The sequence below is a fragment of the Podarcis filfolensis genome (genome assembly GCF_964270895.1).
Source record: "Podarcis filfolensis genome assembly, chromosome: 2".
Classification (NCBI taxonomy): Eukaryota; Metazoa; Chordata; class Lepidosauria; order Squamata; family Lacertidae; genus Podarcis; species Podarcis filfolensis.
Window position 1 is genome coordinate 79372562 of NC_139605.1, and position 14919 is coordinate 79387480.

A 14919-nucleotide genomic window follows, 5' to 3' on the forward strand; every position below is an offset into this window, starting at 1 on the left:
ATCTTAGAAAGCATTGTACAGGCTGCAGTCTTCTACCCATGTACCTGGGAGTAAGCCCCATTGAACTCGTTGGGAATTTTTTCTGAATGGACTTTTAGAAGTGATACGCACTTGAATAAAATGAACATTTTAAAGTTTAGATCGGGGAGGGGAACTTCAGGATCAGAGGCCCAATTAGCCCTCCAGGCCTCTTCATCTGGCTCCCAAGACTCTCTCTCAGGTTACATTCCCTCTTCAGCTGCTGCTTCACACTCTACTGGAGTGATTTTACTTGGCTAGAATGTGTCCTTGAATTCTGAAAATGCTTCTTGCTTGCCTAGATGGGGGAATAGAGAGGGACATGTGAGTTTGTATAGAAACTGGCCTACTATACACAGGTAAAATTTGCATGTGCTGCTTTGCTCACTCTTGACTATGGCATGTGGCCCCCAGATGGGGTTACCCACAGACAATGTGGCCCTTGGTCTGAAAAGTGTCCGCCCCCCCAGCCCTAGCTTAGATGAATTCAGTTCTCCCTCCATTTTCAAATGTTTTGGAAAAATAAAACTTAATTTTAACAACAAGGGGGGGGGAGACCCAAACCTCAGCCCAATGAAACAGGTGCTAATAATTCTAATTCCATCAAAAACAGACTTGTCAAATTTTTCATTAACTTAATCAATATTTGATTATACAAAAATGGCTTCTTGCGCGTCATTTGCTTTTCCCGCAGGATTAAAGCAGGCAGGGGCTGCGGAGTGTTTGCGAGGCTAGTTTCTTGGCACAGGAAAGTCATCTACTTATCAAATTAATGAGTATGTGGGAGAGTTTCCTGAATGGGTAAAGTGGATGAATAATGAATCTTCTCCCATGGCAAAAAAAATGAAGAAGAAATCGCAATAAATCAGTTACAGAATTATGTCTGAATGTAGAACAATAAAAAATTAAGGGAACTGGGAGGCTAAAGAAAAACAAATTACAAAATCCTAACCAGTTAAGCTATGTAATTGCTTTTGTTACAGCACTACTTTTCTGTAATAGAAATCATCATTACACTCTGTAAAAGAATGCAGGGTAGTCTGCATTAAATATGATCATGGAGATGGTCTTTTACTGATGTTCCTGATTTCCCCCACTGTGGGTGGGGAAGCTTTCTTACTCATTGCCCCTAAAGACTGTATTATATGGTGAATATTTATTAAAATAGAATAAACAATGCCATAAGCATGCATAGTGTTGTTGTTTTCTTTGTAGCTCAATATTTCCACTTTTTCATAGTCTAAGGAACATGCATTCCTTGGTTATTACTACTGCACACTGTCCAAGAGATGTGAATATTATATGACAGAAGGCTGTGCTTCTCTAAGCTTCCTCATAGCTGTTAAAGCATAAGCCTTCAGTATTCAAGGGCCAAGTCATGCATTATGTTTGTAGTTGGGGGGCCATCTCTGACAAAGCCATTCCTGCTTGTAGGTTGGGGTGGGTATTTGCCTCCATCCCACGCCTCCTTGCTAAGGTGGACTGGGAGAAGCTCACCTCTGATTGGAGGGGGTTGGAGTGAAGAGCCACATGGGCTGCAAAGCCCAATAGGAGAGGGGTTGGAGTCAGCCTTTTTATGCTGTCTCTGCCCAAAACTAAAGCTTTGTCTCTCACACAACTGTGCTCATTCTTCCTCTAAAGCAGGGGTCAGCAACCTTTTTCAGCCGTGGGCCGGTCGACCGTCCCTCAGACCATGTGGTGGGCCAGATTATATTTTGGGGAAAAAAATGAACAAATTCCTATGCCCCACAAATAACCCAGAGATGCATTTTAAATAAAAGCACACATTCTACTCATGTAAAAACACGCTGATTCCCAGACCATCTGTGGGCCGGATTGAGAAGGCGATTGGGCCGCATCCGGCCCACGGGCCTTAGGTTGCCCACCCCTGCTCTAAAGCAACGTGGTCTGGGCTAGTCACCTTTTATGGGTCTCGTGTTTTTAAATCTGCTTTTAACTCCAGGGATGTGGCAAGTTCTGGCTTGCTGTAGTTTTTTCCCTTCACTTTTAATGATATACTATAAACATATTATATTTCTTCCCTCTCGCTCTGGTTAATGGTTATTGAATAGATATGCAAAATGAAAGTCAAAATTTAATGCAATCAAGTGTGTCCTAATATTCAGTTCTTTTGTCGCATACATTAATTATTAATTATTGCAACATTTCCCCTAAAATAGAGATCACCGGGGGCAGGGCGGGAAGAGTGATTTGCCCAGATCTTTCATTCAGTGTTCAGAAATGTTGTTTATAGAGCTGGTTTCATTAACATTTTTTTCTCTTCATATTGTGTCAACGGCAGTCATTTTTATGCAGCGAATTGCTATGTTGACTGTGCTGCTGTTCCCACATGTGACATCGTCAGATGGATGAGGCACTTATGAAAATGGCATTTTAAGCTTTGGGAGATTGGTGTATCCAGCTCTGCGGTATATGATTTCTAGAAGTAATGTCAGGCAAACTTGGCAAAAGATGTGCATAACTTTAGCAGAGAGATTGTGACTGCAATCCCATACTTACCTGAAAGTAAGCTCATTGAGCTCAGTGGGACTTAACCTCTGAGCAGACATGCTTAGGGGTTCACTTAAAGTGACCTTAGTAGAAAATACCTGCTGCTTAATTCCCCTCCCCCCAGCATAAATGGAATTGTTGCAGTGTGGAATCGTTGCTGGGCTGTAGGGAGCCAAAGGGAATCTTTGGAGTGCTGAATCTTCACCCACCCACCCCTATGATATCTGATAAGGAAGGAAGGCTGGTTTATTTATACCAAAGCTGCAGAGAATAATGCCTGAGAAAATATGGAATGTTTGTTCTGTGGGGTTTTGCTTGGGACTTGCTCTTGCTGACCACGGTGACCACAGACACCTCATGATTCCACACTTGAGCTCCCTGCTGATGCAAGCCATCAGTGCCAGTTCTGATTTAAAGTGTCCTGGGCTTACCCTGATAGGGCAATCTAAACTAACACACAAACAAAAGCCCCACACAGTTGTGTTACATAAATTCACCATACGTAATCACAATCCAACCAAACCGATGAGGGACGGGCACATTCCCCTCAGCAAAAATCAAAGAGGTTGTTAATAGAAGATGGCTCTTTCCCCTCGAAGCTCAGTTCCAAACTTTAGACCCTGTCACGCCTTCAATGACATAAATGAGCCCATGAAGCCCAGTGAAACATTTCCTACTGCCCCCTTCCCACTTACTTGGTAGGGGTGACAACGAGAAGAGGTGTGGCTGGAGGACTTTCTATGGGTCACCATACCATACATGTGGTGCAAAGATCCCTAGGAAGTGTAATTTCCTGGGTACTCACCAGTCACACTTGGGGACTCAGACACCCAGGAGAATTACATTCACCAGAGTCCCCCTTAGTGCCTTGGACATTTACAGCATTCAGGAGAGACCTTTCCCAGCACCCGTCCAAATGCAAGTGAGGGTGGGGGAATGGCATCTGTGGTAGCTGTGCCCCTGGATATAAGGTCAGTGAATTAGATGCAAGCCAGACTTCAAATTTGGAATTTGGAATGGCTTGTAATTGGTTCCTTTTCCCGCCAGGTGGGGAGAATTGACCATTAGAAGGCTCCATGTTTCCTAATTTCAGCGCCATCACTTTTTGAAATCTCTTCCTGCATTGAAATCAGCTCTTGCCCCCCCCCTCTCCCCACTGACATTTGGCTCCTCCTCTTCTGATGTTTGAAACTTTTGTTGAAATATGTACCTTTGGCTCTGTTATCATCACAGTTCACGAGCTGTTTTCGATAATAAAAAAAACATTCCACACACACATAAATCCCCATGTTTTGCTCACACCCACATAGATATATAATATTCCAAGAGAAGTGTGCTGAAGCGAAGGCTGATGCTGATTACTAGGAGGGCAGGAGGGAGGGGAAGTAAAGTGATCCCAATAAAAAGCAATAGTACAGAACTAAAAAGCATAAATACAGACAGGAATCAATGAATATTTGGCAAGCCATTTTCTTTCTTAAATAGGTGACAGAATGCATTACAGAAGTATTTTCTCTCTCTGCCTCCGCTGAAGTGTACTAAAAGCCTACCTTATTGGCGCTAACCCAATAAGCTTATTTTTATAGAGGGAAAGATAGACATAAATCTAGAATAATTCATTGGGAGTTCTTTCTCAGAACCTTTAAAACAGAGAAGCAATGTTTCTTTTTGGTTTGGTTTCTCTCTCCCTCTCCCTCTCCCTCTCCCTCTCCCTTTCCCTCTCTCACACACTCACACAGCCGTATTAGTGGGGGAGTTTTCCTTTAGCCAAGAGCAGTGATGGCTGAACGAAACTCTCATGTACAGGGGCAGTCTACCTCTAAATGCCAGGTTCCCAGGGACAAATAGCAGGAAGACTATCACATTCATGTTCTGGCTGTTATTAAGACACAATGGTGAACTAGAAATATATTGATTTGACCAAGCAAGTCTTGCAACCTTGTTTCAATTGAACTATCTCATAATCTAGGATAAGTAGCCTAGTTTGGCAATGCTGGTGCCTGCATGATGTCAAAGGGTGTGTGTGTGTGTGTGTTATTCACTGTTTATCCTCATTTGCCCTTTGCATTCTGCTTTCCAATGGATATTTTCCTTTCAGCAGGAGAGGGAGAAGGACACAGACATGCCCAATAAAGAGATAACTTGTCATTCCATCTCATCTGTGGCCATTCATCCAACAAAATGTCTCTTGCACGTGAATGGAGGCAATTGGTGTATTATTCAACACTATGTACAGCATCTGCCCCTGTGCCATTTATGTCTTCCCTGTTTTTGAAACTGTCCCAATCCTGGTTGCATGGAATTGCAGGGCTGAGCAGCAGTCGGGAGAAGATCTTGCTCCCTTCCCATCTGTTCCAATTGTTTTCAAGTACTTCAAGGCAAATGGCAATAGGCCTGTGCAAAGAGTTCAAATCAGAGCCAACATGAGTGCCAGCAGAATTGTGCTGGCAAGAACTAGAAGGATGGTGGTTGCCCTCTCTAGAGTAGATTCCCAGTAGATTTTGGCAAAGTTGTTTTGTCTAAATCCATGCCCAGCAAGCTGCTTGGCTATTGTTTTGGTTCCATTCAACTATGATTGAGAATGTCCTTGCACAATAAGGAGTTATGAAAGGGCAGGGGAAGACTTTGGATAATCCTTCATGAAACATGTCTTTGCTTTTAAATGAAGAACAAGGTTTTAGAACACAGCATGCATGACATCTAAAAAAATTAAAACGCAGCACTGCACGTTTAGGTGCAAATTCTGAGCAATCTCGTTAATGGCTTCTAATTTTACTATGCTCTAGTAATTTGGCTTCTCCCAAACAGGATCCACATTGTGTAGACAAACACACACATTGCTTATGAGAGCCTGGGTGATGTAGTGGGTGGAATGGAAAGCATCCACTGAGGAAATTTGGGTTCAAGTCCCTGTTCAGCTATGATGGTTACTGGGTGTCCTTGGGCCAGCCATGATCACCAATGGCCCATTTGATTAAATGTTCTGATAAGGGATGAGGAACAGTATTGTGGAGAGGGGATTGGGCGCATGGTCCTCTAACCCAGATGACTTCAATCCTGCTTTCTATAGGGGAACTTGGTCACAGAGCTAATCTAGCTGCATCTCTACCTACCCCACAGCTAATGTCACATGTGAAGTCACAATGTGTGGCAGTTGGGAATGGTTTGGGGGGAAATGGTCTTGTGGGCCAAATTGGTATCCATGCTGGGCCAAATTAGGCCCGTGGATTGGAGGTTCCTCACCTTGGTTGTCATCCATAGATCAAGGCTAGGGAATCTATGGCCAAGATGTTGTTGAACTACAGCTCCTATCATCACTGACCATCAGCCATGCTGCCTGGGGCTGCTGAGAGTTTGAGAAAAACAACATCTTGAGGGCTGCTGGTTCCCTAGCCTGGTACAGATCATGCTTGTGCACTTTGGGCTCATTATGGAAACATAATTACTCATGTGATCAGGGTTGCCACTTACACATTGCCCCAAAGAAGAAATCAATCACCAAAGATAGATGGTGAAAGAGTATACAGCAGGCATAGGCAAACTCGGCCCTCCAGATGTTTTGAGACTATAACTCCCATCACCCCTAGCTAACAGAACCAGTGGTCAGGGCTGATGGGAATTGTAGTCTCAAAACATCTGGAGGGCCGAGTTTTCCTATGCCTGTTATACAGCAAAACTCATCATAATGGAATAGGCTGTGGCCATGGGACCGGTGTGCTTGCTTACTTTGCTTCCTAGATGCTGTTGATGTGAAACTCCAAGTCCCTTCTCTCTTTCTCTTTACACCAGATTTCGTTCAAACAGCCCTTGAAACAAAGTGTCTCTGTTAAGTAGGGCACATGATCAGGCTAACATGAAGCCATTGGGATGGTGTAGCCATGTTGGACGGAGAGAGCAACTTTGACCAAATGTGTCTATGACATACCTTTTAGTCTAAGGGGATGTTCACAAGTTACATTAGATGATGGCATGGACTATGTGCACAAACAATTAAGTTGTACACACATTTAGTAATTCACATGTAATGTTTAATGGGTGGTACTCTCTGTACCTGTATACACAACAGTTCAACTGAACAAGTCAAAGAGTGTACACTCTTCCACACAAACATTTGTACATGTGTAGAGACAGCTTCTTATCTGTGTTCAGTATAATGTGTGAACAAGCTCTAAATTACCTAAGAGGAGGATAAAATACAGATAACCCGTATGTAAGTCACCTTGTGCTCTTCGGAGAAAGGATGGGATGCAAATCTGAAATAGATAGATAGATAGATAGATGACAGATAGATGATAGATAGATAGATAGATAGATAGATAGATAGATAGATAGATAGATAGATGATATAGATAGATAGATAGATAGATAGATAGATAGATAGATAGATGGATAGATAGATGATAGATAGATGATAGATAGATGATAGATAGATAGATGATAGATAGATAGATGATAGATAGATGATAGATAGATAGATAATGTTTTCTGTGTTGATTTTTATTGTACAAGATGCTTTACAATGCTTATTTTTTTATTCTTTGGGCTGAGAGACAATGACTTGCCTTAAACCACCACATAAGATTGGCTGCTGAATCCCCTCACTGAAATGAAGATGTTTACTTGTATTGTATTGTATTGTATTGTATTGTATTGTATTGTATTGTATTGTGGACATGTATTGTGGCTCAGCTGTTGGTTTCTCGAAACCAATGCCTCTCGAAAAGGCCTCATCACCTTCGACATCTTTTTCATTCATTCACATCTGTTGTCAGGTTCTTTGCCAAGCAAGCGAGGGAATGCAAAATGTCACCATGACTTGTATTGTAAAGGCACTTCAACACATGAAGCTTCTGGGATGAAAGCATCCAAAATGCTAAGTCAAGGCTTAATGCTCACCAAGGCCATAGTACTCTGTGATGTCTTAAGCCTGAGGCAGTTATTTCAGTTGGTACAGTTATGGCAGTTATTAACAGCCTGCCTCAGAGTTAGTCCATCTATAACACTTTTTGTCTTAGATACAAATCTCTGTAATATGTATTAGTACCATAAGTAACACCTGGCTTGAATATTTAATCAAACAAGTGCAAGCACACTGAGCAAAAATGATTTACCATATTTTTCACCCCTTAGGGCACACCGGCCCATAGGACACACCTAGTTTTTTTTGGGGGGGGGGGAATAAAGGAAACAATTTTTTCCTTTATTTCTCCCCCAAAACCAGGTCGGGGAATCCAAACCAGGTCGGGGATCAGCGGGATGGCGGCGCTCCGCCACCCCACTGTCCCCCGAGCTTGTGGGGCTGGCGCTGGGGAGAAGCGCGTTTCTCCCTAGCGCCAGCCTCCAAACCAGGTCGGGGGACAGCGGGGATGGCAGCGCTGCACCTCCCTGCTGTCCCCCGAGCTTGTGGGGCTGCCCGATATCTGCCCGAAGCCCGGGGCACGCTGTGCAGCACGCCCAAGGCTTCGGGATGCAGGCTGCTATCCGCAAGCCTTGGGAGCCCAACGGGAACTCCTGTGGAGCTCCCAAGGCTTGCGGAGAGCTTCCTGAAGCCTGGAGAGCGAGAGGGGTCGGTGCGCACCAACCCCTCTCGCTCTGCAGGCTTCAGCGAAAGCCTGCATTTGCCCCATAGGACACACACACATTTCCCCTTCATTTTTGGAGGGGGAAAAGTGCGTCCTATAGGGCGAAAAATACGGTATTTAAACTTACTGTCTTGCATAGTTTTTATAGGAGGGAAAAGGGAACTAATTAAAGAGTCAAATGACCTGGGTTCTGTTCTGCAGAACTCTGTAAATGGGAATGAGAGTTTAATTCCCACAAGGCCTAGGGCTGCTTGTCTGTAATCAAAATTTTAAACCTATACTGGCCAAAATGCTCAGCTCCTTCACCTGTACAATAGCCTCTCCTTTTCTTCTTCCCTATTCACCTTTGTGTCAGCCATTCACACAAATATATACTTAAGACTCAGTGGTGAACATCAGGCATGAATTGTGAAACTTATATTTATTTGGGGGCTGAGCTGATGGTCGCGATGATTTACTGGATTTTTTTTTAATCTGCCTTCCACCATAAGGTCCCAGGACAGGTAAAAGTACAATATAAAAATACAACATCAAAATCAGTTAAAACAATTTCAAATAAGAAAAGTGTGTGTGTGTGTGTGAAGGTGCCAGACATACCTCTGCAGGGAGGGATTCCACACCTTTAGGCAGTGATGGCCGAACTTGGCCCTCCAGCTGTTTTGGGACTACAATTCCCATCATCCCTGACCACTGGTCCTGTTAGCTAGTGGTGATGAGAGTTGTAGTCGCAAGACAGCTGGAGGGCCAAGTTTGGACATCACTGCCTTAAGGAATGCCCTCTCTCGGGCCACCCCATTCTCGTGTTCTGACGGTGGCAGAACCACCAAGATCTCAGCACCTAAGACAGTCTAGAGGTGGTCCTTCAGATGTATGGGACTTAAGTCATTTACGGCTTTAAGCACTAATGTTAACACTTCGAGCTGAGCCTAGAAATGAACAGACAGTCAAGTGCAGCTATTTTAAAATGGGGTCTGTATGAGTTCTAAATGAAACCTGGATTGATCTGGAAGCAAGATGAAGGCAGAAGCACACATTGGGCTTATCCACATTTACTGTTTGCCCCGCGGTTTCTAGGCACAGGCCCGAACTTTAAAGCTCTGTGTCTGAGTGCTCTTTAGAGCTGAAGCACAACAAATGAGAAATTGGGTTTTCTGTGCATTTCTGTTTGCTCCAATTCAGCGGTAAAGAGTGGGTTTTTGCAGGGAAAGCACCAGAGAGAGAAACACACACTCAGACACAGAGCTTTAAAATGCAGAGGAAAAGTAAGTGTAGATAAACCCATTATGGTAGTGTTGTGATTCCCTTTTGGGGTGGCACAGAAGAGAAGACTTAAACCTTTCCCTAGTGCAAATTTCCCACCAACCACCAGCTCTATTTACACTAGCTGAGATAAAATAATAATAATATAATAATAATTTATTATTTATACCCCATCCATCTGGCTGGGTTTCCCCAGCCACTCTATAAAAGCACTTGCAGGAGGAATTTTCAACAATAAAATGAGAGGAAAATTTTCAACAATAAAATGAGAGGAAAAGCCATTAGAGACCTCCTACACCAGTCACTCAATTCAAATTTCAGCCATAACAACTGTTTGTTTTATCTGCTCCCCCCTTCCCTTATTAAACAACCACATTATTCTGTCCCAAGTTGATGAGAAGACACAACCCTTTGACGTTCATAGAGCAATTCCTTAGTTTGATGTGCAAACATTTTTACGTTTCGCTCCTGTCTAATATGGCAACTCTTTTGGAAGTTCTTATGACATTCATCCTGCTCCCATACAATACTAAACCCATGAGCTCAAATGTAAACAATCAAAATCCATGGCCCTTTTCCCTTCCCAGAGAGCTTTGTACTTTAAAATCTCAAAAAACAGAAAGGGATAGAGAAAGAACAAAAACTATACTTTCCTTTTATCACAGGATTATCAAGGCTTGGCTTGTGGCTTTAGTGCATCTGAGATTGGCATCTTAATGCTAAGCAGGTAAGAATCAAGCTGTGTGGAGCATTCACATATTGGATTCAGCCAAGAGAGCCATATAGTTGTAGGTAAGCTATTGACTTTTAAATATCTCTTAATGTTACATTCATTTAGAAATGTGCTCTTAAGCAATTTCGCTGTAATCCACCAGGCCTTCTAATTTACACTTATCTGTATAGGTAAAGAGGTTTTGTTTGCATTTAGTAATGATTCAACCATTAGTTTGATTGAGCAATGGCTAGGTTTTAGTTCCTCCTGGCAGTTATTGGGCAATTCATTTGACCATTTCTGAAAGTGTGGCTATTACTCCAGCTTGTGCAAAGGTGATGATTGTGTGTCTTCTCGGAGGTGTACTGGAGGAGCAATCATTTCCTCCAAGGGTGCTGCATGGAACAACAGACAGAGAAAATGCCATGATTGAAAATCCAAGCTGCAGCAGAGTGGGAGATGAAGATTGGCAAGGTTTATGAGGCAACTGCATGCGATAGAGAGAGAGAGAGTCCAGGCAAGACGGCTTCACTGATCTCACTGATACCACTAATTGAAAGACTGCTGCTACCTAATTACTGGAGCCTTGGCAGGACCTTACATATCTAAACTGCCTTAAACGGGGATAGTGAGGCATCTGATCAAGGTCTGTATTTTAAAATGAGCTTAAAGATATATTTGCAAATGTTTGTATGTTTCATGCCAGGCAGAAACCAGCTGGCTAAGTACTTTGGCAGTTGTTTATCTTCTTGCTCTCCTGAACAAGGGCCCCCCTGATTTATAGCAGTAGCAGGAGACAAGTTTCTCAAAGCTGTAAAAGGGAAATACAGGCTGGGAGCAAATGTTACACTGACCCTACAAATTACAGAATACAATCAAGCTGCAAAAACACTAATTAAGAGTTGGTAAATAGTAAGATTTATTGTTTAACAGAAAATAATACCATGTGCCTCCCATCAGACTCTAGCCATATTTTCCTAAGGTTTAAGGTATACTGAGAGAGTTAAAGGGCAATAAATTTTGGGAAGAGCTAATGGGAAAAGCAGCTGACTGGGAAAGGGGGGTGTAAACTGAAGAGACTTCTTTTGAAGCTGTTTTTACTGAGTTCCTTTTTTACTTTGCAAAGTCCTTTTCTTCTAAAAAGCTATCTATGTTATGTATGAGATTTGTTGGCTTAATGTAATTATGCAAAGGATTTAGAAAGTAAGAAATGTTAGATTCTTATGTTAGATTCTTATTTCATTGATGGTGTGTGAGAATGTGAACCCAAGATCTCTGTTTAGATAGAATTTAATACCATGAGCCATTTGTTTTAGCCATTTGTTTTGGAATGCAGGGGCAACAGGGGCAAAAGGTGATCTGGTAATTAAGGTGCCTTGTCAAGGCAAATGTAAGATATATGGCTACTTGTCTGCCATTTATGGATAGAAGGAAATATAGCTCTTTGTCTCCCATAAAAGGTAATAGGAAATGGGTGTATCTTTTATGATTGGTTCTAGCAAACAGCCAATAGGAATTTCAACCAGGCTGATTGGACAGAGCAGCCAAAGGAGGAGCAAGGGGGCTGGGCTGAGGAAATATAAGTGCTGGCCATCAGGGCTGGAGTGGGCAGAGCTTTGGTAACCATATACCACTGTGTCTATCATTTATTTGTCTGACAAATAAATTATTATTTTAATTTCTCTATTGCTGCATTGAATATTTCATTCCAGCTAAGCGTTAACCACAAGCAGGGTGCTACAATAGGACACTGGTTCTTCCAGCTCAGTATTTTCTAAATGCTGACTGGCAGTGGCTCTTCGGGGTTTCAGAGAGAGGAATTTGCCATGACAGGTACATGACATCTGCAGCTGATGCAGATTGAACCAAAAGAATGGACTCCCCTGATTGGACTTGTGGGTGAGGCCCGCCCTGACTGGAGGGTCCAACATGGCTGGAGGTGGATGGCACCAGGTGGCCATTCCCTTCCCCAGCCATGCAAGACCAACCATGGCTGCACTGTGTGGCAAACACACCCTCCTCCCAAGCCCCAGGTGAGCGGCTATTCCTACTTGAAGATGCCTACTTGAGGAAGATGCCTACTTGAAGAACAGATGGTCCACCAATAGCTGCAGTCACTTCCTAATGATCCAGCCCCTGCGCTGCAGTGGATTGTTGAGACACTTCCTGTTTCAGTGGACTGAGTTGCAGATGACTATATTATATAGGATTCCAAGGTAATGTTCGCCTATAATATAGAGGACATTTTCAGGGTAGAAACAATATGCGGTACTTAACATTTCCCTGGGTGCTATTTTTCTTGGCAAACCCTTCTCTCTATTTCTGAGAGAAAAACAACCCAGGATAAGGTTTTTTGCAGAAGAAAAGCAATATATGAGAGAAGAGTTAACGAAACCCCTCCTGCCTACTACTTTTCCACTACGAACACCCTCTCCACTTTGCATTGGATATTCTGTGTTTTGTCACCAAGCATCTAATTCCAACCTTAATGGATATTTTTGAAAGTCAGTAAGTCACCCCAGGTGTTATATTGAGGAAATGTATGGAACTGTTGAAGGAATAGAGACACAGAGAAGCATGTGTACAAAAAAGGTTAATAAAGTAAGATATTTCTTTGCTTATCTTTATTATATTGTCAAGGTTTTATTTTGTAGGCTTACATGACTGGTATTACAACTATTCCTGTGACAATAGAAGGTGGTAAATTCAATAATGACTATTCTTCCTGAAATTGTTTTGCCCCAAACAGGAGATGTAGCATTTAAAGAGGAGCAGATACAAAACTGTGACTTCTATAGCGGCATTTGGAAAAGCAATTGCAAAGGCAGACAATGTGGAATGGAACAGAATGTGTATTATCTTTTAATAAGTTAGAATGGCATACGGACTCACTGAAATTTCTTTATACACCTGGAGTTTCATGGACGAAACAGACTGTTTGGTGAGCTATAGGTTTATATGTGCGCACCAAAGTCTACACTGGCAGTAAAGTTTGCGCTGGTGCACTATTTCCAAGGTGGTTGTCAGGAAGGAGGAAGACCATCTGTGACCACACAAAAAGACTAATATTCAAATAATAGGTACCTATCTTTTAGGAACATAAGAACCTGCCTTATATAGAGCTAGACAATTGGTCCATCTAACTCAGTATTATCTACTTTGCTCAGGACCACAATACCTCAAGGACTGCCTTTGCCCATATGAACCAACCTGGACACAGTGATCATAATCTGAGACCCTTATTCATGTGTCTCCTCTATGAGAGGTCCAGAGAGTGGCAATATGAGAATGGGCCTTTTCTGCCATGACTCCCCACTTGTGGGATGCTCTCCCCAGGGAGGCTCGCCTAGTACCTTCGTTACATATATTTAGGCAAAAACATTCCTCTTCTCCCAGGCCTTTGACTAATTAAGCAATCTATGGCCTTTTAAACTTGGCTAGCAGTGGTTCTTCACATTTCAGATTTTCAGATAAGGGGCATTCCCAGCCCTATCTGGAGATGCCAGGGACTGAACCAGAAATATTTTGTCTACAAAGCAGATGATGTACCACTCTTGGAAAGATAATGTTATAGAAGACTCTTTAACATTTTATATAAAAGCAGAGCTCCAATAATGCATCACACTTGCGCTTCCACCTTACCCTTCTGCCTTTACACTGCCACCCCAATATGAAGAACTAAAGCCCTTGGGAGACTAGCACATTGCTTAGCGGATCATAGCTATAACAGGCATGTCCAACTTTCAAGAGACTGCGGGACTTCCGGGTCAGCGCCATCGTTAATGGCGGATTCCCTCTGAGTCTCGGAGGGATCAGCTCCGCGGGATCGGGTCTTACCGCTGCGGCAAAGCGGGGGCCCTTTAAAAATCACAGGCGGGGGAAGCCTGTGAACGTGGGGACTTGGCGGGCACCATTTGCGCCCCCCCAATTTGCGAAGGGACCCTTTTAAGGGCTCCGGAGCGGGACGGGGTGAGCGACGCGGTGCTGAGAGTCAACTGCTTCTTCCGCAGAGTGAAGCCGCACAGCCGTTATCGGAGAGCGCTGACTTTTTCCTGGGACAATTGGACTTTGAAAGCAACTACCCGTGAGTAGGATTAAATTGGATTTAAAAGGAGAAAGAACAAGTTAATTCGACACCGAAGCGGGAAGGTATAAACAGGAAGTCTGCCTTCCTTTCTTATAAACAGATCAAAGCAAAGAGACTGTAAAGCGGAAACTTGGAAAGACGTTTGGAAAAAGACTTAAATCTTAACATCAGGAAAGCGGTCTCCCCTCTGGATTGCAGGAGGGGGGGGAAGGTTTGAGTTGTATTTACCTGCAAAAAAAGGGGAAAAGGAAGCTAAAATCCGCTGCCTAAAACCTGGGAACAGACTGCCCCTAGACAAGGAAAGCCGCTCAGTGGAAAGCCTATTGGTAAGCAGAGGACTTTTGACAGCTAGCTCTGCAAAAGAGATCGTGTTTCTGGACTTCTCCTGGTTTTAAAGTAACTGTCTAAGTGCACTGAAACTGTTGTTTTTAAGTGAATTGGGGGACTTATAAGGACTATCTTTGTTTTAAAAAGTTGCAAGCTTTGGCTGTTACTGTGTCCCCCTAGAGGAGGATTGACATTGTTACAATAACAACTGGGTTAGAGGAAAATTCCATTTCGAAACAAACTTTCAACTGTGGGATCGACCTTGAATTCTCATGAGAGTGTTATGGCAGATGGGAGAGGAAAGTTAGAGCTGGCGCAGGAAAAAACTACTAGGTCTGGCAGACACTATCGGACAGACACTGCGCAGCAGCGAAGGGCTTCAACATCTGGAGCATCTGGAACATCAGGGGCTGCTCCTCCAC

The 14919-nt window shown here is 43.1% G+C and overlaps 2 long non-coding RNA genes across 6 annotated transcripts; one reads left to right on the forward strand and one right to left on the reverse strand.

Annotated features, from left to right (window-relative positions):
- Window positions 1-4723: 4723 nt before the first annotated feature.
- LOC310755173 lies at window positions 4724-7475 on the reverse strand. Its single transcript, XR_014544208.1, has 2 exons — window positions 7264-7475; window positions 4724-4923 (listed from the first exon to the last, which is right to left on the reverse strand). It is a non-coding gene; the product is annotated as an uncharacterized lncRNA (long non-coding RNA).
- LOC310755154 lies at window positions 7472-13833 on the forward strand. Of its 5 annotated transcripts, none has more exons than XR_014544178.1 (4): window positions 7472-7513; window positions 10037-10163; window positions 12833-13163; window positions 13546-13833. It is a non-coding gene; the product is annotated as an uncharacterized lncRNA (long non-coding RNA). The 5 variants fall into 5 exon arrangements; XR_014544179.1 differs by lacking the exon at window positions 7472-7513 and adding an exon at window positions 8212-8614; XR_014544180.1 differs by lacking the exon at window positions 7472-7513 and adding an exon at window positions 8682-8965.
- Window positions 13834-14919: the final 1086 nt, after the last annotated feature.